Source organism: Emydura macquarii, unplaced genomic scaffold (genome assembly GCF_026122565.2).
Source record: "Emydura macquarii macquarii isolate MOO-44397 ecotype Brisbane River unplaced genomic scaffold, CSIRO-AGI_Emac_v2 contig_1263, whole genome shotgun sequence".
Lineage (NCBI taxonomy): Eukaryota > Metazoa > Chordata > Testudines > Chelidae > Emydura > Emydura macquarii.
The window spans coordinates 4,727,719-4,753,482 of NW_027131400.1; the positions used below are offsets into that span (position 1 = coordinate 4,727,719).

The window sequence follows — 25,764 nt, forward strand, 5'->3', positions numbered from 1 at the left end:
TCAAACAAACAGCAGAAATGGAAGACAATGGTAGGATACATTCACTTATCATAAATTAAGTTTTTAAAGGCCATGTATGACTAGCACCAGGATAAGAACAACATCACAAGTCATGGATCCTTCTGTTGTGCAGGTGATGCCATGCCCCATGGATTCAAGTCCCACAAGGCACTGAAAATTAGAAAACAATAGCAATGAGTTTCTTTTCATCTTTGTCTTGCCCACCATGGGATGAGACGGAGGCAACTTGCCTGCTGGCTGAGATGGAAGTTACTAACTCTGCATTATTAAAACAAACCAGGTGCTGTGAACTTCAGAATAAAAGCTTTAACAGGCTTTAATTCACTTGCAGCAAGCGTAGTTCATCTTTACCCCACCTACTCTCCCACTCCAGCTGAATTATTGTCAGAGAGATGAGGAAATGAAAAAGAAAAGGTGGAATGGAAATGAATGAAAAATAGGGGAAATTACATCAGAACATACATTTATTATTTGAAACAGCCACAAATATGCAATTTCAAAGATTTGAGTTTGACCAGTTTCTTTTTTTTATCAAAGATTCATTTAAATAGGAATTATCATAATAGTTTTGCTTTTGAAACTATTACTTTTCTCTTCTTGGAGTATGCTTTGAAATCTCATTTCAAAGAACCATTTTTCCCTTTATTAAATTTCTTTTCAGGCAGTCTCAGGATAGACTCTTTCTGATCCAGGGTTAAGGGAATTTTCCTTTCATGTTGAATTTGTCCAGATAATATTTATGAACTACACTTACATTAGGAAAATATTAGGAGACCTCCTACTAACCAAACAAATGAAAATATTTTCTGGAAACGCAATACACATTAAACTATAGTTATCCGTAGGATAATTTTGAAATTCACAGCATCCCTGTAATAGCTAACACTAGACTCAATTTCCTTTTGTGATATAGACCAGCACTCATTTCCTCTTACTCTTCTTTTAGTTCCTTCTAATCCTTTCTTTACTGGCTTCTTCATTCCTTTCTCTGATTCATATCTATTAAGATGCCTAATATGGTTTCAATGACCTTCCAGATCTTTTTCATAGTTGTCCTCTCTTGCTTCCTTCAAATCTTTTTAAATCCATTTTTTCCATTAATCCTTCTTACATGGATCATCACATCTTTCCTTATCTGAACTGATTTACGTTTTGCCTTGTTTGTCTAGGTAGTTCAAAGTCATTACCTGAAAAGATTAGAATTACATACACAATCTTAACTCTGTTATTTGTGACTTTGACTTTTGATACAGTATCAAAATGGATATTAATGTTCCCATTTTGTTGCATAGGTGCAAAGGGGTTGAGGCATGGCTTCTACACATGCACATATTCCACTATGGATTATGTAGCTAGATTACCCATGCATGTATGTACAGTAAATCCTCCTTAAAATTCATTTTACTTGCTTAGGAAAAAATGACATAAAATTATGAAGAAATACTTCAGGAGTTTAGAATTATGTGCCCTAACTGTAGAGGGTCCCACTACTAGTAATAAAATAATAATTAATGTGACCCATATGTCTGAAGTGTAAATCCCCCTGTGCACTAGGGCAACACTTTAAAAACTACTCTTATTGGTAGTGAAACTTCAGGCTGTTTTTGTCAAGTTTTAATTAAGTTTAATTCACTTCATCGTGTTTTTCTATAGCAGAGTCCTAGTTCTTCCAAATTCCTGGCTGGAACAGCAATCACACAAGGCACCAGAATTCTGAAGTACTCCAACATATTTTTATATTCATAGAAGTTTAAGGCCAGAAGGATCAGTTATGATAATCTATTTTGCCCTCTTGTGTAATGCAGACCATGGAATTTCACTAAGTGATTCCTCCATCCAGCCCATCACTTCAGGTTGATCTAGGTCTTTTAGGAAGACATATTGACTTGATTTAAAGGACTTCAAGCGATGAAGAATCCACCACATCCTCAGATAAATTGTTCAAATGGGTAATTACCCCCACTGTTAAAAAAAAAAACATGCCTTATTTCTTGGCTGAATATGTCTAGTTTCAGCCATCAGGAACAGAAAGTTGTCTGTACTGGTAATGTCTGGCTATAGGAAGGAAATTTATGGTAACTGATAGGAGGAGGAGAACTGATTTAAGCAATTTGCTTCCTCTGGTCATGAAGATAAGAGAGAGAATACTTTTGAAGGACATTTGACTTAGTACCACATGACATTATGATTAAACAATTAGTGTAATGCAATATCAATAAAGCACACATTAAATGGATCAGGAACTGACTGACAGATCTGAAAAACTAGTTGTCACTGGATAATGATCCTTGTTTGAGAGCATTTCTAGTGGAGTTCTGTAGAATCAATACTAGGCCCAATGTGATTCAACATTGTCATCAATAATCTGGAAGTAAATAAAAAACCACCCCTGATAAAATTTGTGAATGACAGATTGGTGAAATGGTAAATAGCAATGAGGACAGAGCAGCTGTACAGAGCGATCTGGATCATTTGGCAAGCTGGGCCTGTGACAATGGAGGCTTAGGCCAACTCCAGGCCTTTGTATCAACTGAAAGTCTGACCGGCTTAGTGCTGGTGGAATGTTATTAAAATTGCAGTAAAATGTGTAGTGTCTGGACTTCCTCAAGGCTGGTGAATGGATGACTAGAATATACATATGCTAATTTCTGTATTTCTCATGTACAGCTATTACTCTGAGCATGTGCGTTATATAACTCTCACGAGGCTGGGACATACCTCATGATAACAAGAGCCATTAATCATTGCTGAGTTTCGCTTACAGTAACGGCTACACCTCCTAAGAAGACAGAGTGGTCAATTGCTATCCATTTAAAACCAACATGTCCTGAGGAAACTACTTGATTCTCAACACAGTAGGTAGAATCCAGTTTACAGGACAATTGAACAGATACGAGACACACAGAATAACTTAATTGAAGAATTATGTTATGGACTTCCCTTCCTCACCCCATCACCTTTTGCATTTGAAAACCCTGGCATCAGAACAGTCACATGGCAGGGGTGCCCTTTTTTTTTTTTTTTTTTTTTTAAATAAAAATAAAAGCTGTGTAGTGGAAGAAAACAGGTTTCTTTTTACCAGACTGGATCCTAAGAGTCAAAGACTGTCTGTCAGGTAAAGGATCCCTGGCTTCCACAGCTGGGATAAGTCTCAGAAACCGAGCCTATGGGACTGTTACTTTGAATAGAAGTTTTATAAGATAATAACCTAAGTTTGTCTTTGTCCGTCTGTGTCTTTAGTATTTTAGCATTGTGTGATTATCTCTTCCTTCATTTTCATTTATTTAATTAAGCCTAAGTGAGTTCATTACAGGACTGGACTGAACGTTTAGTGGATGAAGGAGAGAGATCTAAGGAGGAACTGACCTGTGGTACACGTATGGTCCTTTGGGAAAGAGAAACGTAGATTTTCTGTGATATTACAATGAAAGGGACCGAATATCACAGGGATCTGCTTCTTTGGTGTGAATTTCCATTTCCAAGGGGACTGTTTAAATTCTATATTAAGGCTGGCAAAAGTCTGTGGAGATAATAAGCAGTGTGGTTACCTTGTGTGTCTCAAGAGTTAGGGTATGGCTATACTGACGGCGGCAAAGTCGCCGCCATCAGATCGACATATCTGGATTGATTGAGCAGTCAGTGAAGACCCGCTCAGTCGATCCAGAAGTTGACACTGATAAACCACCCTCTCAAGTGGCATAGTTCTGTGTTGACGGGAACTGCTGTGTCGATGAGTGCAGTGCAGTAAAGACTCTGCGTAGCTTGCATAATTCCTGTAAACTGCTGCTGAATTGCCAGATAAGTGTAGACCAGGGCTTAGAGTCACAGCGGGCACTGGGTTGACTTCCCTGTTAGTGAGCAGTCTGCCCTGAAGTGGAGCCCATGGTCTTGCGATACCAAGGGGCATAAAGCCCATTCAAAAAAATGCACCTTAATGCAGCCAAATGAAAAGTTATACATCTAGGAACAAAGAATGCAGGTCATATCTACAGAATGGGGGACTGTATTCTGGAAAAAAATCCAGGAAAGGGGGTGCAGTAGACATGCAACTCAATATGAGCTCCCAGAGTGATGCGGTGGCAAAAAGAACTCATGCAATCTTTGGACGCATAAACAGGTGAGTCTCACGACTCACGAAGGTGATTTTATCTCTGTATACAGCATTGGTGATATTGATATTAGAATATTATGTTCAGTTCTAGTGTCCACATTTTAAAAAAGATGCTTTAAAAATTGTCTCGGGTGCAAAAAATGAGCCATAAACATGATTCAAAGACTCGAGAAAATGCCTTATAATGAGAGAGACTTAAAGCACCCTATCTATTTGGCTTATCAAAAAAGATTGAGAGCCGACTTGATCACAATGTACAAGTACTTTCACATGGAGAAAATACTAGATACTAAAGAGCTCTTGAATCTAACTGAGAAAGGCATAACAAGCACCAATGGCTGGAAGCTGAATCCAGACAAATTTAAACTGAAAATAAGACATACATTTCTTGCAGTGAAGGCAACCAACCATAAGAACAAACTATCAAGGGAAATGGTGGATTTCCCAGTCTATTGATGACTTCAGTTCAAGTCCGGATGCTTTTCTGGAAGATATACTGTAGCCTAACACAAGATAGTGGGCATAATAAGGGGGAAAACTTAAGAGCCTGCAATATACACTAAGTTATCTAAGGGTCCCTTCTGGCCCTAAAGACTACAAATCTGTGAATTCCAAGATATTATCAGTGGCAGCTCCCATCCCTCTGAATTCATTCTCTCTTTTCATGCCCCTACCTAATACTGCTTTCTCCACCAGGTTTTCAGCCCACCATTCATCTCTGGACTAGAATTTCTATTAATCTAAAAGGGTGATCTGGGATATGAAAGTGCTTAAAGCAACATTTTGGGCCCAATTCTCCAATGCATTGTACCTTGTGTAATCATTTACACCTGTGCAAAGCAAGGGCAAATGGGTGTAAAATTCTACCATTTTGGGTTAGCAATGTTTCACATCCTCTTTGTACAGATGTAAATGACTATACAAGAAACCAGGCAGTGATAGATTAGCTCCTTAAAGTCTATGACACAATGTACACGAGACCAAATATAAAAGGATAATAAAAATAATGTTTTTAATTTATAAAACATCTTTCATCTGAAGATTTGAACACAACTTGCAGACACGAATTAGAACTACCTTTATGAGGTAGATCCATTTTACTGATTGGTACGCTGATGGTCACAGAGTTTTATATCTGGTTCCATGTCAAACAGTTCACTAGTGGCAAATACTAGGAAAATAGCGCACAATAGTCCCTTGCTGTCATGAACAGCTCTTTGGAAAGCAAGTAAAATATGTATAACCAGTAATAGAAACAAAAAATACTGAACCACAGGCTGATCAGATAGATAAGGATATTGATATTAAAGAGCCCCATGATAGCGGACAATAGACTACAATTACCTATTCCTGTCACAGTTTATTTCAAAAGCAGACCAGCTGATCTGACAATCTAGAGAAACTCTCAGTTCTTACAATTTAACAAGCATTTAATGTGACTTTGAACTTCTCAACAATAGGATTATCATCCCATATGCAAGGCAACACATTCAAAAGGCAGATGGGGCAGATTGTAAAATGAATTCAGGTTCACAATAATCTTCAGACTAAGTTTGATTTACTGCTGACTTCTAACCTGATCTTGTACAGATTCATATAATTAAATGACGGTGGCATTAACGGATTCTTGGTGAACCAAAGAGAACACAGTTTCTTATTTATTACCAGTGTGTGGACTTCACATTTCTCTGGAGCATGTAATCAAGCATGTTTTATCGTACAGGTTAAAAACCACAAAATGCCTAGCAGTTTTAAACAGTGTGATTTATTAAAATATGCAGTGACATTTCGTTAAGCAAAGTTCCTTTAGGGCACATTCAAAGAAAAGGCTGCCAAACTCTTATGACTGTTATCTCCAGCACAACAAGGTGCTGTTACAGACTATTTGCAAGAGAAAGATTAATGAAAAACTGATGCAATTTTAAAAAAAGGGCAAAGAAAAAAAAGCAGTAGTTAACTCATTTGGACTAAGTTGTCCTTTTGGATTTGTTCAAATTCAGGAAACTTAGTAATTCCTTGCTTGTGTGCAATAATACTTGTTGGCTTATCTATATCACTTTAAAGGCATTGTAAAAATTATCTGTTTAACAATAAACTATACTGCATATACATAAACCTATAGAGGTAGATTATAGAACACCACTAATGAAATAATTAATTAAAAGGAGTTAATTAAGCCCAAGTAAAGACAGAGGCTCTGCACCTCGGCCTTTTTGAGAACAAGCTCAGGCTAGAGCTTCAGCTGGTGTAAATCAGCATAGGTACACTGAAGTCAATTGAGAGTCACTGATTTACACGAGTAGAGGGTCTGGGCCCAGGCTTTATCAGCACAAAAGGGAAAATGAATGTGAATCAAGGGCTTCTACCAAAAACATCTGGCACCAGCCATAATGCGTTTAAAGATAGAAACTACTAACTTGGGTGCCCCAGTTAATGTCATCTGAAATGGCAGTAAAAAGTGATTTATCAGACAGGTCTTCTCCTAAGTAGCCAAGACTCAAGGGGCACACATTTTTGTACATCAGCGTTGATATCTAAATTGCACCCACAAATGAACAAATAGGAAGCCAATGAAAATGTTGGAGAGCTTGAGTAACCTGAAAGTTAGTAGGTGTTAGGCTCCTAAATCAGTTTTGAAAAAAAATCAGATTTAGGTTCCCATGTCACTTAGGCCTTGCAACGCTGAGCAGAGCACTGTCTAAATTACTTAAGTGTAACATCATGAAGTTGGTGAACAGTTGTTTTCAGGTCCTGTAACTTCCAATTGGTCTTGCAGGGCAGCCCATATCCAGCATATTGTGGTAATCCAGTTTGGGGTCACAAAAATCATTGGTAACTACAGCAGATACAGGTGAAAACAAGTGTTTTTCTCCAAAATTAACAAATTCTTTAAGAGTAGTCAGATGGATAAAACCTTTTTTGAAAAGAGGAAGGGACCAAACTAACTACACTTTCAAGGTCAGGATCCCAGCTGATACCAAAGTTGCACCTACACAATATTCTCAATAATCTTCCCCAAAAAGTAAAACTGAAAAACAGAGCAATAACTGGTGAGATATCAGATTGCAAAAAAAAAAAAAAAAAAAATCCAAAAAACCAAACCAAAACATAAGGTCTGAAGAAAGGCCTAAAACTGAAGTTTCTACCTATCCTGAGAGATGAGCCATTGGAAACTGTCAAACTGAGAAATTTAAGTTCAATATTTTGATTTTGATTTACACAATTTACATACTTCTAAGACATCTCGAGTCTGGACTTGAACTTAATCTGAAATTCAGTGAATTTATAAGAAAATTGGTATAATTGATTAATGATATATGTTTTAATGTAATGGCCTATTGTACAATGACCAGATGACTATCCATAGTTACAGATACATAGGTACAGATTTTTTTATATAGACATACCTAATGTATTTTTCCCTTTTCTGTTTATGTTTTCATGGTATCTGTTCAGTATTGGACAACACCCTTTCCTATTAAAAGGGTCTATTAGTATAGCTTTGAGCTGTGCCACACTGGTATCTGAGGTGTTCCAAAATGAAGCCACATAAACGTCTAGCACCTTGAGGGTATGTCTATGCCACAATCACACACCAGCGGTGCCTGTGCCACCTGACTCAGACTCCTGGGGGTTGGGCGAAGGCATTGTTTAATTGCAGTGTAGACGTTTGGGTTTGGGACCCTCCCACCTCACAGGCCTAATTGCAGCGAAGACATACCCTCAAAGATTAATTGCCAGTCAGGTTTCAGAGGTAACCTGAGGGAGTCATTATCAGGTAGAAGCTGTATATGTGCATTTGAGCCTCAGTAGGCTCAAAACCTTAAAGACGCTTGAATTACTCTCAAAAGGGATAGAAATAAGCAGGATGTGCTGATGAATAGCCAGGTTAGGGAGTTCTAGGGGAATATGAAAGCTACTCTGTATGGCTTCTGCTTTTTGTTTTTGTATACTTGAGTTGCTATTTATACAACTGATTAGAAATAGATGCAATTAAAGCCTGGGTGATGAATATGTTCAGATCTAAGCCTCCTAAGAATTTTCTCATTTTTGCTCCCTAGCCCTTCTCTGGGCCACATTGAATAGTCTTCAGCTTCCACTGCACTGATGTAAAACCAACTTCACATTAACTTGTAATGAAGTTTGTGGTCATGTAATCATCTCTCTTTCTGACAGTTTGAAAAGGCAAAAGAGCTCACTTAACTTGAGAACAAGCCATAAAATCATTAATTGATGTCTTGTTAACTATTTAGTATATCGCCATTTTACAATTTGAGTTAAATGTAGCTCCTGTGATTTTATGACAACTTTATCTTACAGTCCATGATGTGCATTTGGGGAAAGTTTTTCTTATTCTTGAATTATGCTTTGGAAGCTGACAAATATCATCAGCTCATTTATACACCAGTGAACAGATCACAGAATACAATAATTAATGCATGTGACTATAATGAAGATGATATACTCAACAGGCAAATTTAATTTCTAAAATGGTTTACTATTAGATTTATCTAGTGGGGAATAAGGAAGCTGATGATTAGAAATCTTAAAATATTTTCCCCCAGAATTTAAGGATAAATTATAAATAAAATGTATAACATCAAACAAAAACTTTAAGCCACTTTGAAACCCCAAATAAGTGTTGATGCATCACTTAAGAAAAACATATCAGCATGTTAATAATGAAGAAGTACTATATCTTCCTTTGTTAGTTTATATATAAATAGTAATCATGCTGGTGGTCACGTAAATGTAATATGTCATCTGCTAGTATTAATTAAAGTATGTCCTTGACTCAGAATCCTAATTTATTAGTCTGCTAAAACTCTGACTTCATAAAATGTAGAAGTATTCCATAATCAGTGGTTTTTGAACTGTACAGATGGAATGCCAGGTCTTAAGTGCTGTCATGTCAGTATGTTTAAAAGACAACTTAGCATACATAAATGATTTAACAACTACTAAAGTGATGCTGAAATATAGTGAAGGATATGATTAAATGGATGACTGGCTAGTGAAGCTCACCTAGGATTCATCTAAATTTGACACCAAGAGGAGGAAAAGAAATTAAAATATAATGTTTCTGAGGCTATTCTTTTACCACTACTTTAATATGAAATGTGTAAATAGCCTGAATAGTCTCTTCCTCTATTAAAATGATTAGAAAATTATGTTGACCTGACTACCATACAAGCTCTTATTGCTAGTGGCTCTTTTCTTTCCCAGTAAGTCATATGAAACTTGTGATTCCAACCTTGAATCTACTCAACTCACTTTATTTTATTTTACTTTTTTATAATGTCTTGTGCCAGGAACACGCCCTATTTCATTATCATGGCAGATCTGAACTTGAAGTTTTCAGTGGCGATTCATCAAACCAACCAATAATATAGTGGTGAAGTCTGGGTCAAGTTTTGAAGTCCTTATTCAAGGCCATGTTGTGCCATGAATTTCTAGTCAGAACTCCACTAATTTCAATGGACAGTACTGTTTAAATACTGATGACACAATATGGCCCTAATGTTTTACTTAGTAAGTATTGTAGCAAACTCCACCTAAGTAGTCCAGCATTTTATCCCCTTCAGGCCAAAACGTGGTTTCCTTGAAGTCAGTAGTTTTGTTATACCAAAAAATAAACATGTGCATTCCATTCTTGTTGACTCTCAAGCCATGAAATCAGGAGGCAGGATTGGAGTCTATCTGAGTAAAGACTGAAGGACAACTCACCCAAATCTGGTATCATCTCTAGACTGCTGAGTGATGGCATAATGGGACACAAATGTATGGACCAAAGACCAAGATGCCATTCTACAAGTGTCCTACACGCGAAGTTGCACAAGAAACACCACAAAGGCCACTTGCAATCTTGTTGAATGCTCAGTTACTTTGCTCAGTGGGTAACCCCAAGCAGATTGTAGCATAAGCAAATACAGAAGGCAATCTACAATGAAATTCTGTGTGTAGAGACTATAAGTCCTTTCATCCTTTCTGTGATTGCAACAAATAGCTGGGTCAATAAATGGAACTGTTTAGTCCTGTTGATGTAAATCTCCAAAGCCCTTCTAACTTCTAAGATGTGTTGGCATTCCTCATCCCTACGGTAGTGAGGCTTTGGGTAGAACTTAGGAAAGTAAATCAACTGATTTAAATGAAAGTTTGATACTACTTTAGAGAGAATCTTTGGATGAGGCTGTAGGTACATTTGGTTCTAAAAGAAAATTGTATAAAGATGAGAGACATTAACACATGTAGCTCTGCCACATTCCTAGCTGAAATGGTGGCTACCAAAAAAGCCAACTATATTGGTAGGTGTATTTGGAGCAGGTTTCTAAAGGCTCAGACAAAGAGAGGTCCCATAAACCTTGAAAAAAATAGGGTTAAGTCCCACAGAGGAACCAGGTTTCATATCTGTGGATACAACCTCTCCAGGCCTTTCAAAAATCTGATTGGCATACTACTATGAAAGACAGAATGGTTACTCACTTGAAGGTGTAGAGCTGATATGGCTGGGAGGCAGACCTTGATGGAACTAACCACCAATCCTTGAAGTTCCAGGCAAAGTAGATATTCCAGGATATCTTGGGCTGGCGACTTCCCATCTTGATAAGACCAGATGGAGAAGCATTTTCATTTCAAGAGGTAAATCGTTCTAGTAGATGGCTTCCTACTATTTAACAGCACAAACCTGTTTTGAGCAAGACTTCTCTAGATTCTAGCCTCAAGGCACCAGGCCACTAAATGAAATGCCCACAGGTCCAGATCGAGTAGACAACCATGATCCTGATAAATTATGTCTAGGCCCTAAGGAAGCGATTTTGGAGCTTCCACTGACAGCTGAGGAGAGTGGAGATCCAGTGTTGCTGAGGTACACTAGGGCTATCAGTGAAGACTGGAGGCGAACAAAAGGGAGCACCTACACGTACATTGACAGGGTCTGTCCACCAATGTAGAGAAGTCAGAACGTGAGTGGACGCCTTCACCGTGGTGTTCAGATGGTGATGATTTGGCAAGTAAAATGAAGGAAGGGTGGGAGTTAGGATTAGAAACAAATTGGAGGTTATATCTCAATTCCACAGTAATTAAGACCTAATAGTCTGAAGTAATCTGGGACTAAGCACTGAGGAAGTGGGAAAGGCTGTTTGCAAACATAGGACAGCTCCACTGAGGGAAAAATTTCTGACAACTGTGCATGGGGCTCATGCATATCAAGAGTGGAATACATGTGCAATCACTCAAAGAAGAAGGAATTTTTTACCCTTGCCACCAGATTGGCTGAGGTAGGGTGGGTCTTTCACCTTCTCAAAAGCTGTTCTGGGGATCCTGGAGAGCGGAGTAGAGGGGATCAAGTTATCCTATTGCAGCTTATATGTAATACGTGTGGCAGATGTCTAGTGCAGGTACTTGGTACGGAAGGGATATGGTTATTGGATAAATTGGACTGGAAAAGGATTTGAAGCATGGGAGCTGAGTAAGGGGAGGTTAGAGCTCCCACTTCTCATGAGCAGAGAATCAACCCCCTCTGTTTCCTGGCTGCTATGGGGGTTGGGACTGCTAGGTCTGGATCAGCAGGGAGCTGACTCCCTCTTCCCTTCACTGTACAATCTGTGGCCAGATACTCCCAGATATTATACGTGAATAAAATTGCAGCCTAATTAAACCACAGCCATTGCCTCTTGTCTTTCTTCTGGCGTGGACAGACAGTGTAACATCTGTCTTTGACTTTCATAGTACTTTCACAGCACTTTTTGTAAAGAGTTGGGGAAATGCCAGTTTCTTGACAAATTCCCTCAGAGAATTAAAACTAGATATCTCGTTATGCCTTGCAGCTTTCCTTCCAGAATATCCCAGCCCTCGCCCCTAATTTCCTCTGCCCATGAGAGAAGTTCTAACCCTTTTTATATCCTGGGTGGAGCTAACCAAATCAACCTGCTTGCAGGAGTCAGCAGTAACTCCACTGCACCATTGTAAACCATAAGAAGGGTCAATCATCTAATACTAGGATGCCACAATAGCAGAGCCCTGCATCCTTGGGTAAAAGGCCTTAGAGCCTGCCATATTTTTACAAAGATATATAAACTTGCATCTCTACATCATTGGTTTCAATGGGTATGCAATTAAAAAACTGTGGCTGGTGCTTGCCAGCTGATTCGGGTGAAAAGGCTTGGGCTAAGGGGCTGTTTGTCTTGTAGATGTTTGGGCTCAGGCTTTAAGATTGTGCGAGATGGGAGGGTCCCAGAGCTTGGGCTGCAGCCCAAGTTCGAATATCTATGTTGCAATTAAACAGCCCGGGAGCCCAAGTCATTTGGCATAGGCCAGCCAAGGGTATCTGATTGCAGTGTAGACATTCACTGCTGACCGAGGACAGAATGGGTATGAAAACTGTTACCATTTAATGTATCTCTCGCCCTTCATCCTTTGTGTGCATCCCTTTTCTTTTCAAATTATAAACTCTTTGGGTCTGGGACCAAGTTTTTATAAATATTTGTACAGTGGCTACTACAAAGGATCCTTTTACTGGGAGTCTGAGTGTTATTGTAATATAATATCAATAATAAATAATAATAATAGTAATAAATAAGAACCTGAATGGTCCTTTCTCTCCCCCCTCTCAATCCTAGGGGATCCATGTTTGTCAGAACTTGCTAACATTTTCATTGTTGCTCCTCGTATTTCACTTTTCAGTGACAACTATCTTGCAACTTCCATGAACATTAATATTTTTCAGTGAAAGTTGTATATATAAAAATACTACACACACACACACACACACACACACACACACACTACATTTTGATTGACATGATCCCTCTTTTCTTAGTCTGTGCATTTGGTAGTATACCATCATTTTGTACTTATAGATATTCAGTCTACCCTTTATCAACAATGAGTGCTGTATTCCACTTTTAAGGCATTTAAAATCAAGGATGCTTCAATGAATTACCAACTGTGCTGCATTGCAGTCAGTTCTGTGATAAATATACATATACAAAGCTCTCCTCAGAACACATTATTCAACTCATTTTCAATTCACTGGAAATAGATATGTACAGTAAGTCATAAACAACTCATTTATTATCTACCACTTTTTCAACTAATTGCTTCGAAACCAGCAGGCTCACTCTACTGAAGCAGCAAAAAAAAAGAGAAAAAAAAATACATAGCAATCGTGATTGCCGAGTATGGTGCAATTAATCCCAAGACCCTGAAAATGTGGAGAATTTTCAAGAAAATAATTCATTTCAAGTGAAAATGATTCTAAACAAAGTAATAACAACGAGCACATAACTCTTTTTTTAAACACATACTTGACTTTAAAAATTGTAATGAAATGATTCTGAGATGCTTAATTTTAATTTCAAACAGACCATTTCTGGGAATTTATTATCCAATTCAAAGGCCTTGAGATTGCGCTATAGAAAAATTGATAGGCTATAATTTGCTTCTGGTTTAAAGGCCCTTGATTCTACTTTTGTGCTTTTCAAGCACTACTATTTGTGCTGATATAGTTCAGACTCTGTCAGTGTTTCAGTTTATTATAAGCTTTGGTTTCTCAAGAGTTTATATCCACATTATAAAAATTTACTCCAGAAATTCAGCATTAACATATGAGTCAGAAAGGAAATAAATAGTCTGCTACTGGCGTTCACGTCTGAGACAATTCATACAATTGTTTTACCGCTTAATTTTCCACTGAAACTAGGACAGACTGGTGGGTACTTTTCTGTTTAAAATAAAATCTATAAAAGAATCAAGAGGAAATAATTCTCCACACAATATTTTGCAATAGTTTTTAAGAGTAGACATGGTCAGGAATATATTGACACAACATTTTTTCTCCAAAAATTTTCAATTCATTGAAGCCAAAACTGTTTGCAGAAAAGGGTCTGTTTCAATGAATTTCCCAACTTGAGAAAATATTGAAAAGTTTCAAAATGGTCCTATTTTGAAATTTCCAAAACAAAAAGTTTTGGTTTTTGACTTGAGAAGACTTTTTGTTTCAAAATTTAATTTACACTAAAAAATGTAGAAGAAAAAAATAGAAAAGGTCAAAGTCAAAAGAAAACATTTAAAAACTGACCAGAACTAGTTCTTTGTTTTTGTTTTTTTTCCAGTTTGTTGCATACTTCAAAAAAAAAAAAAAAAAAAAAAAAAAGGTTTTGACCTTTTGTCTTGACAAGAAAATATTTCAAAATCTCAAATATTCCAAAAAACATTCTCTCCCAGCCCCACTCACGACCCAGTACTGCTTCCAAATGCCAAGGACCATGACAACATTAGAAGTGAACGAACTCCAGAGTTCACATAATACCCAGCTCCTATATTTTTATAAAATCTTAAGGCAGTGCCTTTAAATATACAATACTTTTCTGTTGCAAACATGAAACTACTGCTTGCATGGTATCTTTGTGCAGATGACAATAAATACAATTTGCTATTTCATTTGTGGCAAGACACATTCTTCTTCCACTTTATTCCTCAGACAATTTCAACTGTAAAATCCTTAAAATATATGAATTTGAAAATTGCAAATATATACCAACCGCACTATAAAATGTCTTTGCTTTTTCTCAGTGCTATAGCTTGTATGGCACAATAACCATAAACAATTAATTTGTGTACATATTTATATTACATAAATGTATTATGTATGTATGCATAATACAATTTTAGCAGAATAGATAAATATGATATTTGGATGTACAGGAAATTTGCTTACTAACTGAAGTGTTAGATAAGAGCCCTTGGGATATGGAGGTGTTCTCACATCCTGATCTTGCCTCTCTTCTCATTCCTGTCTACCTACCAATGCTTCATGTCACCACTCTCTTTAACTTCCTGGAAGTATGGAATAAACACTATCCCTTCCACCCCATAATAACTCTGAGACATAGGTAAACTTGGGGTTGAGTGAGCCAACCACCCACCTAGTTAGTTCCTGAAATGCCTATAAATGGTCATTTCTTAGGTAGGAATTTCACTCTTCTTTAGAATCTGATCAGGATTGGTAATAACTTCTTCCAATTTCTCACCCCAAATTAGGGTGTAAATCCAAAGATTGAAAATCCTGAGGTGGGACTGGAAAGGAGGGAAGGAGCACAGCCACATACAAGAATCTGCGGGATGTGGAGGTGCGTTGTGCAGTTAGAGAACAGAATTGGGAACAGGGGAGTGGTTTGAAAGCCAAAAGTAGGGTTATGGGGGCAACCTAAGGGCAGAGAGTAAACAGAAGATTGATGTGAAGGCCCTGGAGGATTGGAGCCAGGGGCCAAGGTTGTGAAAGAAAGTTGATAACATACCACATCCTATCACAAGTGAGGGGAACGGAACTGGCAGGAGAGCAGCAGCTGGAGTAATTCCAAAGATCTGTTCAAAGTGGCCTGACCACGGAACAACATGAAATACCCCTGAAAGAGAAACTGCCCACCACATCAGGTGTCATACATACAGAAAACCTGTTTCAGAAGCGAAGTTATGTATAGATGGTTGATGTGGGAGTTCAAGTGGAACAGGATCTCAGATACTCCTTCAGAGGGTGCAGTCAAAGAGACTGTTTAGTCTTAAGTGAACTAGGGATTTTGCTAATGGAAGAACTGCAAGTTAGAGGCAGTTAGAGTACATGAGCAAGAGCAATCATTCTACAAGCTGCGAAGGACCATGGACAGGAACCTTGGGTTTAGCAGACTAAATTGGGGACTGAGAAATGCTTGTACTTCACCTCCATTGGAAACGTATCTCAAAATGGATCTATGTGAATGATGAAGCTAGCAGTTGGAAAAGAAATATCCCAGCAAGAAAACTGAGAAGCGTATAGAACACCTACTACAGCTAGACTTTCAAAATGTAGGTCAAAACTTCATTGCACTCGAAAGCAGGCTGACATTGGTTACTGACACAGATCTATTATCTTGATTTCTCATATCATTTTGTGGTAAGAATATAGTGAAATGTATACAGTGTCAATCAACTAATTTCCCATGCTCCCTTGCAACACTCCTGCCATCCTTCATAAAGATTATTTTTTATTTGGTGTGCTGTGTTTCAATAGAAACTCCTAGGGACCACTGCTGCCTTCAAACTTGTGGTACACTTGGCTTGCTACCAGGTATCCAAGATAGTTTGATGTAATATGACATGTATGATGGAGGAAGGCTAGTTATATTTGCAAAAACAACAAGTTCCCTGCATTGTTTTAGCTGTTTATTATGCAAGCTGAATGATCACAAATACACAGACTTGGGCTCAGGTCTTGCAAAAAGCTTGTCTGTTCAACTAATAGCTTTCTTAATGAAATAATAGAAATTAGACATGAAAAATAAAAACATGGCAAGTCATTTATTTCATCCGTTAGCCAGAAAAGGTTTGTTCTCCATGTTGACAAATTAAAACACACACACAATGAATTATCAGTCACCCAATAGCAAGACTGCTGAGGAATCACACATATGCTATAAAATGTTGCTCTTTTAATTTCTTTTGAGTCCTTTGTAATGTACTATACAGGACAAGTTGAATTAAGTGACAAACTATCACAATTCTCATTCTGTACAACATGGACATAGTATACCAAGATGTAACATTAATGATAAGTAAATAAGGAAATTGTATATACAATGTAGTCCTTGTGGCAATGAAAGGTTTACTAAATACTTGGTGTGCCGGCTGGCCATGTGCCTCACATTATAAGCGATGTCCTCAATCATCTATTTAGTACAGTATGTGCTTATAAAGCGTATGTAATTAACTGCTTTAAGGGTGTTGTCAGGCAATTTGAGGGGGGGTGTGAACTGACCACTTCATTACTGGGGTTTTTTTACACTGATTTTTAAAGAAGTTTCTCCTGAAATTTTTGAGTGTCTAGCTAGTGTTCACTTGATTATATGTGCACAATGAAAATATCTCAGTGCTCCCTGCTCCTCCACCGTTTCTCTGTGGTACAGAATGATTTGATTTGGAGAGAAAGGTATGTGTGTGCGGGGGGGGGGGGGGGGATATTTGCCACTGTTGAAGCCTTTTCTAGGAGTATGTTATCCAAGAGCAGTCAATCTTCCTTCACCACTGATCTATCTGTGTTAATGTGCAGCAAAGCGAGAGTGGTCAAGCCAGAAAGGGGAAATCCTAGCCCCACGGCAATGGCTACAATGAACTGCAGCCATAAAGCATCAAGTTTGTGAAACCAGCTCGGAGACTGCAAGAACAAAAGGCACTACTAACAAGACCTAGTCCTAACAACACTTATTAGAATGAACACCTTTGCTCAGTGGTGCCAGTCCAGGTATCTCTTAGGCGGAGTAAATTCCAGTCCCCTCAAGATCAGAACTCTGTCGGGAGAGAGAGGTGGCCACACCAAATTTCAAGGCATGCGACCCTGTACAGCAGGTTGCAATGCCATTCACTGAAATTTGGCCTTTCCATCTGGAGGTAGGCATGGCTGTGTCAAATTTCAGTGGAATTGCGACTGTGCAGCTGGATCAATGCTCCAGCAGCAACCATACAAATTTAGCCATGCTCCAGTGCCACAGGACTCGCTGCTCCACAGCCTATGGAATTTTGAGAAAATGAAAAAATCTGGGGAATGGCCCCTCCCCTAGTCCCTCCAGTTGGTGTCACTGATTATTTTGGCCCTAGCTCCCTGTCTCCCTTTGCTTGGATTGTTGTCCACTTCACACTATCCCTCATAATACCGCCCCACTTTCATTAGAATCAATCTTCCCAGCATTAGCACTCCAGCCACTATACCTGCTTAGCTGGCATCTTCCTCCAAGCTTGATGTCACCAGTTGTACTGCTTCTATTTCCTCCTCCTACCAACACAAGCAGCCCCAGTGCTGGCAGTAGTCTGACACAGCACTCTGGTGACAGGAACGTAGCACATAAAAGCCGAAAGTACAAAGTGATGAGGACAGCAAATGCAAAGGAATCTAATCTTGTATTAATGAGAGTGATGCTGTGCAGCTGCCTGAATCAGGCCTAATCATCTTGCTAGCATGAAAATGATTTACTCTTATGCCCGTCTCCTCTCAGCCATTGTTTACTCCATGTCCTGCAAGGGCACAAGTGTCCAAGTGCCTTATAGTACTAGTGTTAAGTGTGGAGGATAATGACCGGCACATATCCCTATTTAAACCCATTGTAGCCTTTGGTGGTGCTTTGCTGAACCATAACAACCTTGTGCTATCTGCTGAGTACAAGAGAAGGCATTTTGGGATCTGGTAAAGCAGAGTCTGTTTTTGCAAACTTGACCCTGGACTTGTATGCACTTAAAATGTTGCAGCATAGCAGCTACTCCACTACAGCTATGCCACTGGAGCACTTCAGTGAAGACACTACCTATGCCAAAGGGAGGGTGTGGTTGACAGGATAATTTTCCCATTGACCTTGTGCTGGGGTTAAATCAGTTTAGTTGCATTGTTTAGGATTGTGGATTTTTCACACCCCGAAGTGAAGTAGTGATCCAACCTAATTTCCTAGTGTAGGCAATGCCCTAGTTAAATTAAAGAAGGGTTGCCATTTATTGGAGTTTGTCCAACAGTAGAAGCCTATTTGTAAACAACTTTGTAAAATCCTAATGCTGAAAATGTACTCGTTGTTCTTCAAAACCCATCAATAGTTCTTTTGTGTAACATTCATCTGGGTGGCACCCAAGTGGGAGACAGAGCTCAAAGTCCAGTTCTTCAGAAACAGAGCTGAAAGGATTAATAATCAAGCTTTTTGAATGAGAAAAGACAGAAAATGGGAATGATTTTTGGGGAAAATGATAAGTTTATAAATAATGTTTAACGCTCTTCCCCAAAGACCACAGCAATTGCAAGTAGCTGAATTTCAAAGTAAGATATATATATTTTTAAATTTGATTAAAATATGGAACCCTTTCCTATTTGCTTCACAGTGCCTGAATGCACAATATATTCAATGACAGAAAAGTATATTAATGTAGAGTTAGGGTTGCTTGGTGACATTGCAGAGAGAGAGAGCGTGAGCCTGAATCACCGGGCCTGGCATAAAACCTGAGGCCTGAACCAAAGGTTGCAAAACAAAGTCAGGTGGGTCATCTATTAAAGCAGATGCTTACAAGTTCACTGTCCAGTACATGAACTTGGCAAAATTGCTACTAGCATTGCTAAAACATAGTCATTCCTAAAAAGTACTAGGCACTAAATATTAACGTAAATAAATTTCTAAAGGACTAGTGCAATACATCCCAATCTAGTACAAGATAAGATAGCTTGACAAAATAATGAATAGAAATATTTTGTCCAAGATATCAGGAACAAGAAAGGCAAAAAACAAATGTCTTAAAACACTTGTTTTTTTGTCATAAAAATGTAAATTGTTTATTTCAGTTGTTTGTTTCAGTCTATAAATTTACTGTGCAAGTTGTGCAAGTCCTTAAGACAGTGCTTTAAGGCCTTAAGAGCAATAAACCTGGCTGAGTGCCTTTGTTTCCAAACCATGCCAGTGGTCGTTCTTTATAAGTAACATCAAGGTCTGCTAAATTAGCAGGATGCACTCTCTATTGGTGCTAACAAGAGGGAAGCTCCAAAAACAAAAGCACTGAGCAGCTGTAACAGCTTAGCCACCATGACAGTGTTGCTGCATCAACAACATTCCATCCTTCTACAGGTGGTATGTCGTCCCCTTGAAGAATGATGAGCTGAGCAAAACTCAAATTTCTGACAACCAGGCAATGCAAAGTTAAGGTTGCCTGTGCAATCTTACTCACAGGATTCCATGTAACACTATTAAAGGACAAAAAGGCATACATTTATACTTTGCCAAGTCTCCAGAAAGAAAGTGAGTACAATTTAAGAGCCACTTCACTACCTCTTACCACTGCCTTACACTTACTCACAGGTTTCCATCTAAACCTACACTTTCACTTAACTCCCATTAAAGCATTAGAATCCGATCATATTCCATGTCACAACAGACAGTATCCATTCTAATATAACCCCTGTGCCCTGCTACTGACATAACCTATACAATTCTCCATAGAAATGATGCATACTGCATTCTGAAGGTGCACATGCATCTCTTCCCCTTCCTAACACACATTAGACGAAGGAAAACATGCATCTCATATCACAGCTCTGTCACACACTTCAAACTAATCAACAATTTTCCAAACACAGCTTTACCACAAAGAATTAACTATTGCCTCCACCATTTATTACATCTTCACCTGACACTGACCTGACTCACTTTACTTGGAGAACTTGCAGATAATAAACACACAGACTGCTCTCATATCCTAGCTTACTACTGATGATACCCATTCTAATAAAACACCTGCACCCTGCTAATTACATAATGTACACAGTTCCACACTGAAATGAAGGAGAGTAGATCCTGCAGATATACACACAGCTCTTCCCTTTGCTCACAGACAGAGGATGCAAAACATATCACAACTCGGTCACACATCTCAAAGTTATCCACACATGTCCTCATATCACAAACACTTTTACCAAGTAAGGACAAATACTGCCTGTGCCATTCACTTCAGGTACACCTAATACATGGACTTGACCTCGAGTGTGTCTACAAATATTACCATTAGCCATTGCTACCTCCAGAAGAACAAAGAAAAAGGTTGCCACCTTTCATTTTCTTTATTGTCCTTTAATAGTGATAGATGGAATTCTGTGGGTGAGAGTGAATGAGTTGTTAAAGGAGGTGAACTATGGAGTTGGCAGAATGAAGGCATGCATGTTAATGGGCCATAGCTAAACAAGGACAGAGCTAAGGCTGCCCAGAAAATCTTAACTGTGCATTTTCAAAAGTTTGAGGTTTGCTCAACTCAACTTTGTGTCAGGGAACAATAAACCACCAAGCGACCGTAACTCTGCATTGACATAGCTTTTTAGACATTGTATTTACTAGTTTTTTCTAACAGGAAAAGATATGCTGCTGGTAGGTGTTAATAGTCATTTAGGAAATTGTACATATCACATTCCACAATTTGCATACTGAGCCAAATTAGCCAGTAATCAGCAATCCCCATTCCATGGTTACGCCTTGCTCTCCCGCAAACTTCTCCAACTTGGTGATCCAGAAATTGCCCAGAATCCACATGCTGGCAACCCTAGCAGCACACATTTCTTTTCCCTCAACTGTCAAGGTACCTGTGTTGTGAGTTCCAAACCTCTACATAGTGTGTTTTTGGAAACACCCCATTAATCTGTTCTAAATTCAGGAAGTGGCCTCTCCCTGCCACCAGTTCCCCTCGAGGCTAGTGAAATACAGATTTTTTCAAACAGTGAGTCCTGTTACCCTTCCTCACTGATCAACCACTCTGGAACAAGCACCCCTCTTCCTGTCCCCTCATCCCTCTCTCCCACCCAACATACATGTGCACAAACATGAAGTCGTCTGTCTCTGGCTCCTCTCCATCCAATATAACAAAGATTTTGGTTAGACCAGCTCCTGACTATTCTGCTGTGTTCGCAGCAAACCTTCTCATAAAATAAAAAGATGTTGTGTTATAATAGAGACAGCCTGTAGGAAGCACAATGAGTTGTTAAACCTTTACTGCACAGGTGCACAAAGGACTAGAAAGAGCAGTGGTTGGGCGCTCACCAGGGTTCATGGCATTGCACATTCCCTCAGACTACCCATGCAACCATAAAGTGGCTGAACAGAGGGCCATATAGAAACCCACTCAATATTTCCCCCGCAAGCCCCACGTTATTGGCGCATGTGCACTGCAATCTTTCCAGACTATACAATAAAGAAGAGAGCATGTTCAGAAATATGTTGACAATTTGAGTCCCAAGGATTTAGTGAGTGCCATGCACTCCTTGGATTAAAAACGAACCGACTGAGACCATTTTGACCAGCATCACAGCAATGGTTTAATCTCTAGCTCTCCGCCAAAACAAACAAACAACCCATTAGAAACTTTTTAAAAAATGGCACTTTTTTCAGGGCTTACCTCTCTGGAACCCTCTGGCTCCACTGATCCAAAATGTGGGTCATTAATCTTATTCTGCACTCTCACAATGCATAGCAAATTTCAGGAAAATCTATGCAAGCATCCAGATTTTATAGCACTTGCGAGAATTGTCCTTTAAACAGGAAGGCTAGAGGGACAATGAAGGGAAAAGTCTCCTCTACACATCCCTCTGCAGCAGAGGAGGCTCTGAAAGGTGTGAAGTGGCTCATTCATCGTCATGTGATGCTTTAAACTGAATGAGAACACCCCATGGAGATGAATACAGACTGAAATAACAACTCTGAGATGTGTGAACCTCTTCATTCATCTCAATGGGTGTTCCCATCTCCTTCCTGAGCGCTTTAGAGCCAGTAATATGCATGAAGTACGCCCACTCTCAGCTCCCTACCCAAAGGAGCAGGAATTCCCCAGATCCTGGTTTACATGGGCGGAGGTAGGACAGTGGCCTCAGACTCTCCCAAAAGGCAAGGCCCCCCAGAACCTAGCTCATATGACAGGCAGAGCTAGTCCCCAAGGTGGTAGCGAGAGGGGTTCATACATCCCTACAGAGGCAAGCCCCCCTGTATCCCAGATCATATGAAGGGAGAAGGAAAGGGGGGCTCAGACCCACCCCAAAGGGGCAAGATCCCCCCAGATCTGGACACCCACAGGAGGGGAAAATGTGGAGCTGACAGATGCCCCTGCCCCTATTCTCTTCCAGTTTCCTTGCTACAACCCCCTTCCCACTATTCCACTCCTCCTAATCCCCAAGCCTCCCTCTCCCAAACCCTCAACCCCTCTCCCCTCCTTTGCCACCTGTACCCATTTATCCACCTTCCCATAACCTCCCTCCTCTCGCTGCATTCCCAAATGCCTATTCCTCCATCCCCCAATTACCCCTCCCTCCTAGAAAGCATTCACATGTCCACTTTTTTCCCCCAAAGACTTTGGGAAGTGCAGGCAGTCTGGGATACACAGGCAGAGCTGGGAGTGCAGGAGAGTGGGGGTACTCTGGCAAGGCTGAGGAGTACTGGAAGAGCTGTAAGGTGCAGGGGTGCATTGTCAAGGCTATGGGGGTGCATGGGTGTTGGTATTCAGGGGATGGGGTGCATTGCGAGGGCTGGGGCTCTAGGGTGGTTAGGGTTGGGCACAGGGTGAATGGAGTGCACTGAAAGAGCTGAAGATGTAAGGGGTAGGGGTGCACTGGCAGACCTGGGTGGGTCTCCCTCACCTGAGCCTCCAAGCTGTCTCACCTCCCTACCAACCAGTTCTATTTATCCCCTTCCCCTTGCAGCAGCCCCGGTCTCTCCCCTCCACCCCACAATACGCCTCCCAGGAAACATTAACATGTATTTTTCCCGCAAATACTTTCATTAAATTCCCAGCCCCCTCCAATAAAACTGCCAACCTCCAGGCTGCTCAGTCCAAAACTCTTTTTGTCTTAGATGGGGGGCTTGTGATTAATTTATGTTTAGTTCTGCTAATTAGAGGGTGAGTTCAAAACCATCAAGGGTGAGTTCACAGTCAAACTCCATGAGGTGTGTGATTCATTCAGTCACTAGTATCGCTCAGTGTGATGGTACAAGGCAGCAGAAAATACCATTGAGGGAGTGGGGGGGATGGACAAGTTCTGTAACTGGGTAAGCCCTCGGTCAAATGACTCCACATTCAGAACAAACACTACCAGCACCCTCTGAGGCATACCAAGTTTCAAAGCAATCCAATTAACCATTTGGATTTTAGAGCACTTACAAGAATTGAGCTCTAAATCATATCAAATAGCAGGAATTGAACCCCTCTAGCTATTTTTATGAATTGGTGCACATGCAGTGTAAAAAAAAAATGTACATTTCTTACATTTCTTTTCTCAATTTGGGTCCCCAAAGATTTAGTGGGTGCCTTTAGTAAAACTCAAAAGACCGAGACCATTGTGACACACGACTCATCAATAGTTTCATCTCTCGTTCTCCACAAAATCATCTAGGAAACTTTTTTTTTTCCCCAATGGCTATTTGGGAGGGGAAGGGAAGTTGATACTCTGGAATCCCTGGCTAACATTATTTCAAATTTGGGTCACTAATCCTATCCTGAACCCACCTTAGACACATCAAATTTCAGAGAAATCCAAGAACACTGATTTTAGAGAATTTAGAATGACTGAACTTGAAGGTTGACACAACCTTAATTATAGTGCACTGCAATAATAGCCAGATGATGCGCATTAAATACACACTGATTGTTTATGATGATCAGTGGAACTGGAGTCAGAGCATCCACATTCCCTGGAAGAACTATTACTGATGAGACAACAGTGTAACAGGGAATGTGAGGAGTTAGGCTGGAAGCAACAGCCACATGGACAGAGCAGTCCACAGATTTAATGAAGTTTCACTTGTTCAACTTAACCTGAATTCAGCTTCATTCTTTGCAAATGAAACACAGAGATTGGCCTATGTATTTTTCCACTACAAAACTATGTAACAAAATATACTTTTGAAATGGCTACAGATAAATCTGAATCTGCTAAATAATCTGTATTTCATTTTCAGACTTCCAGAGTCCCTAAATTGGTCCTGCCAGTTTTCAACAACAGAAAGGATGCATTTAACCAAACCATGTCAAACTCATTTAAAAAGTACCTGTCCTAGAATTAGCAAAAGGTTTTAAGTGATTCAGGCTACAATATATAAATTTAAATCTTCAGTTTAGGATTGCAGGAAACTGAGCAGAAAATTTAAGGACTACAGAGAATGATTGTTGTTTTTCTGACTTTTAACACCAAAGCATTAGAAAGCACTGAGTGAAACCAATGTATAACTAGTAGGTGGATGATTATCCTTTCTAGTTTATAGATTAAAATAAGATGCACGAAGTTTTTTAAATAACTAGGGAAATTCACATCCCATAAAACAAACCAAACATGATTTTTCTGCCACGTTTTCTACAAATCATACCAATGATCTTCATAATTAAATAATTGTGTGTGACAACATGTAGAATGAGGTTTGCTCATAAATTAATCCAGATTTTCCCTTTTCTGCTTAAAAGTTGAGGGACTCTACAGGTTGTTACATCTTTAGTTGTGAACGTCTCTGCCATCATCTTAATACTTTAAAATACAGTGTGTTTGAATGTATGATAAGTTAGTGAACAATCATTTCATATTTATGCAATGTTGTCATGAAGAATTCTAAAGTGTTTTATACTTTTTACAATGGGTCAAATTCTGCCCTCAAAAGCATGCACACAGCTCCACATGACTTCAGTGGAAGATGCACATGGGCATCAAAGGGCAGACTTCGGTTCTCTTTGTAGATATAAAGGAATAACTTTACCCAATAGGTTCTTGAAAATGGCAGATGAGAAAAGAGCTGAGAAGCAAGGTTTATGGTGGCTGGATTGTACTGGATTATAAATCCATGAGAAACGTGTGACAGATATAGCAATTCCCTGCAATATCCTTGGAAGATCTTACTGAATTAAGTTTAAGTATCTTTGGAGTCCATTGTATTAAATGCAAAGGTTATATATTACTGTGGGCTTGGATGATCAAAGAACTACACTGAACAAGAATAGTCTTTTGGGACAACATGTGTTAAGTGGAATTTCTAGGAAATATCTAAGGGGAGGTGAATCCATATTTCCACCTCTGGTTATGCAAAAACCCAGGCTTTTAAAGCTACGCCCAGAGAAGAGAGTGA

General features: G+C 39.3%; 1 protein-coding gene across 3 annotated transcripts in view; it reads right to left on the bottom strand.

Annotated features, from left to right (window-relative positions):
• Positions 1 to 25,764, bottom strand: part of LOC137154613 (contactin-associated protein-like 2) — a 309,210-nt gene that overhangs the window by 91,336 nt on the left and 192,110 nt on the right. The gene's annotated exons all lie outside the window — the stretch shown is intronic.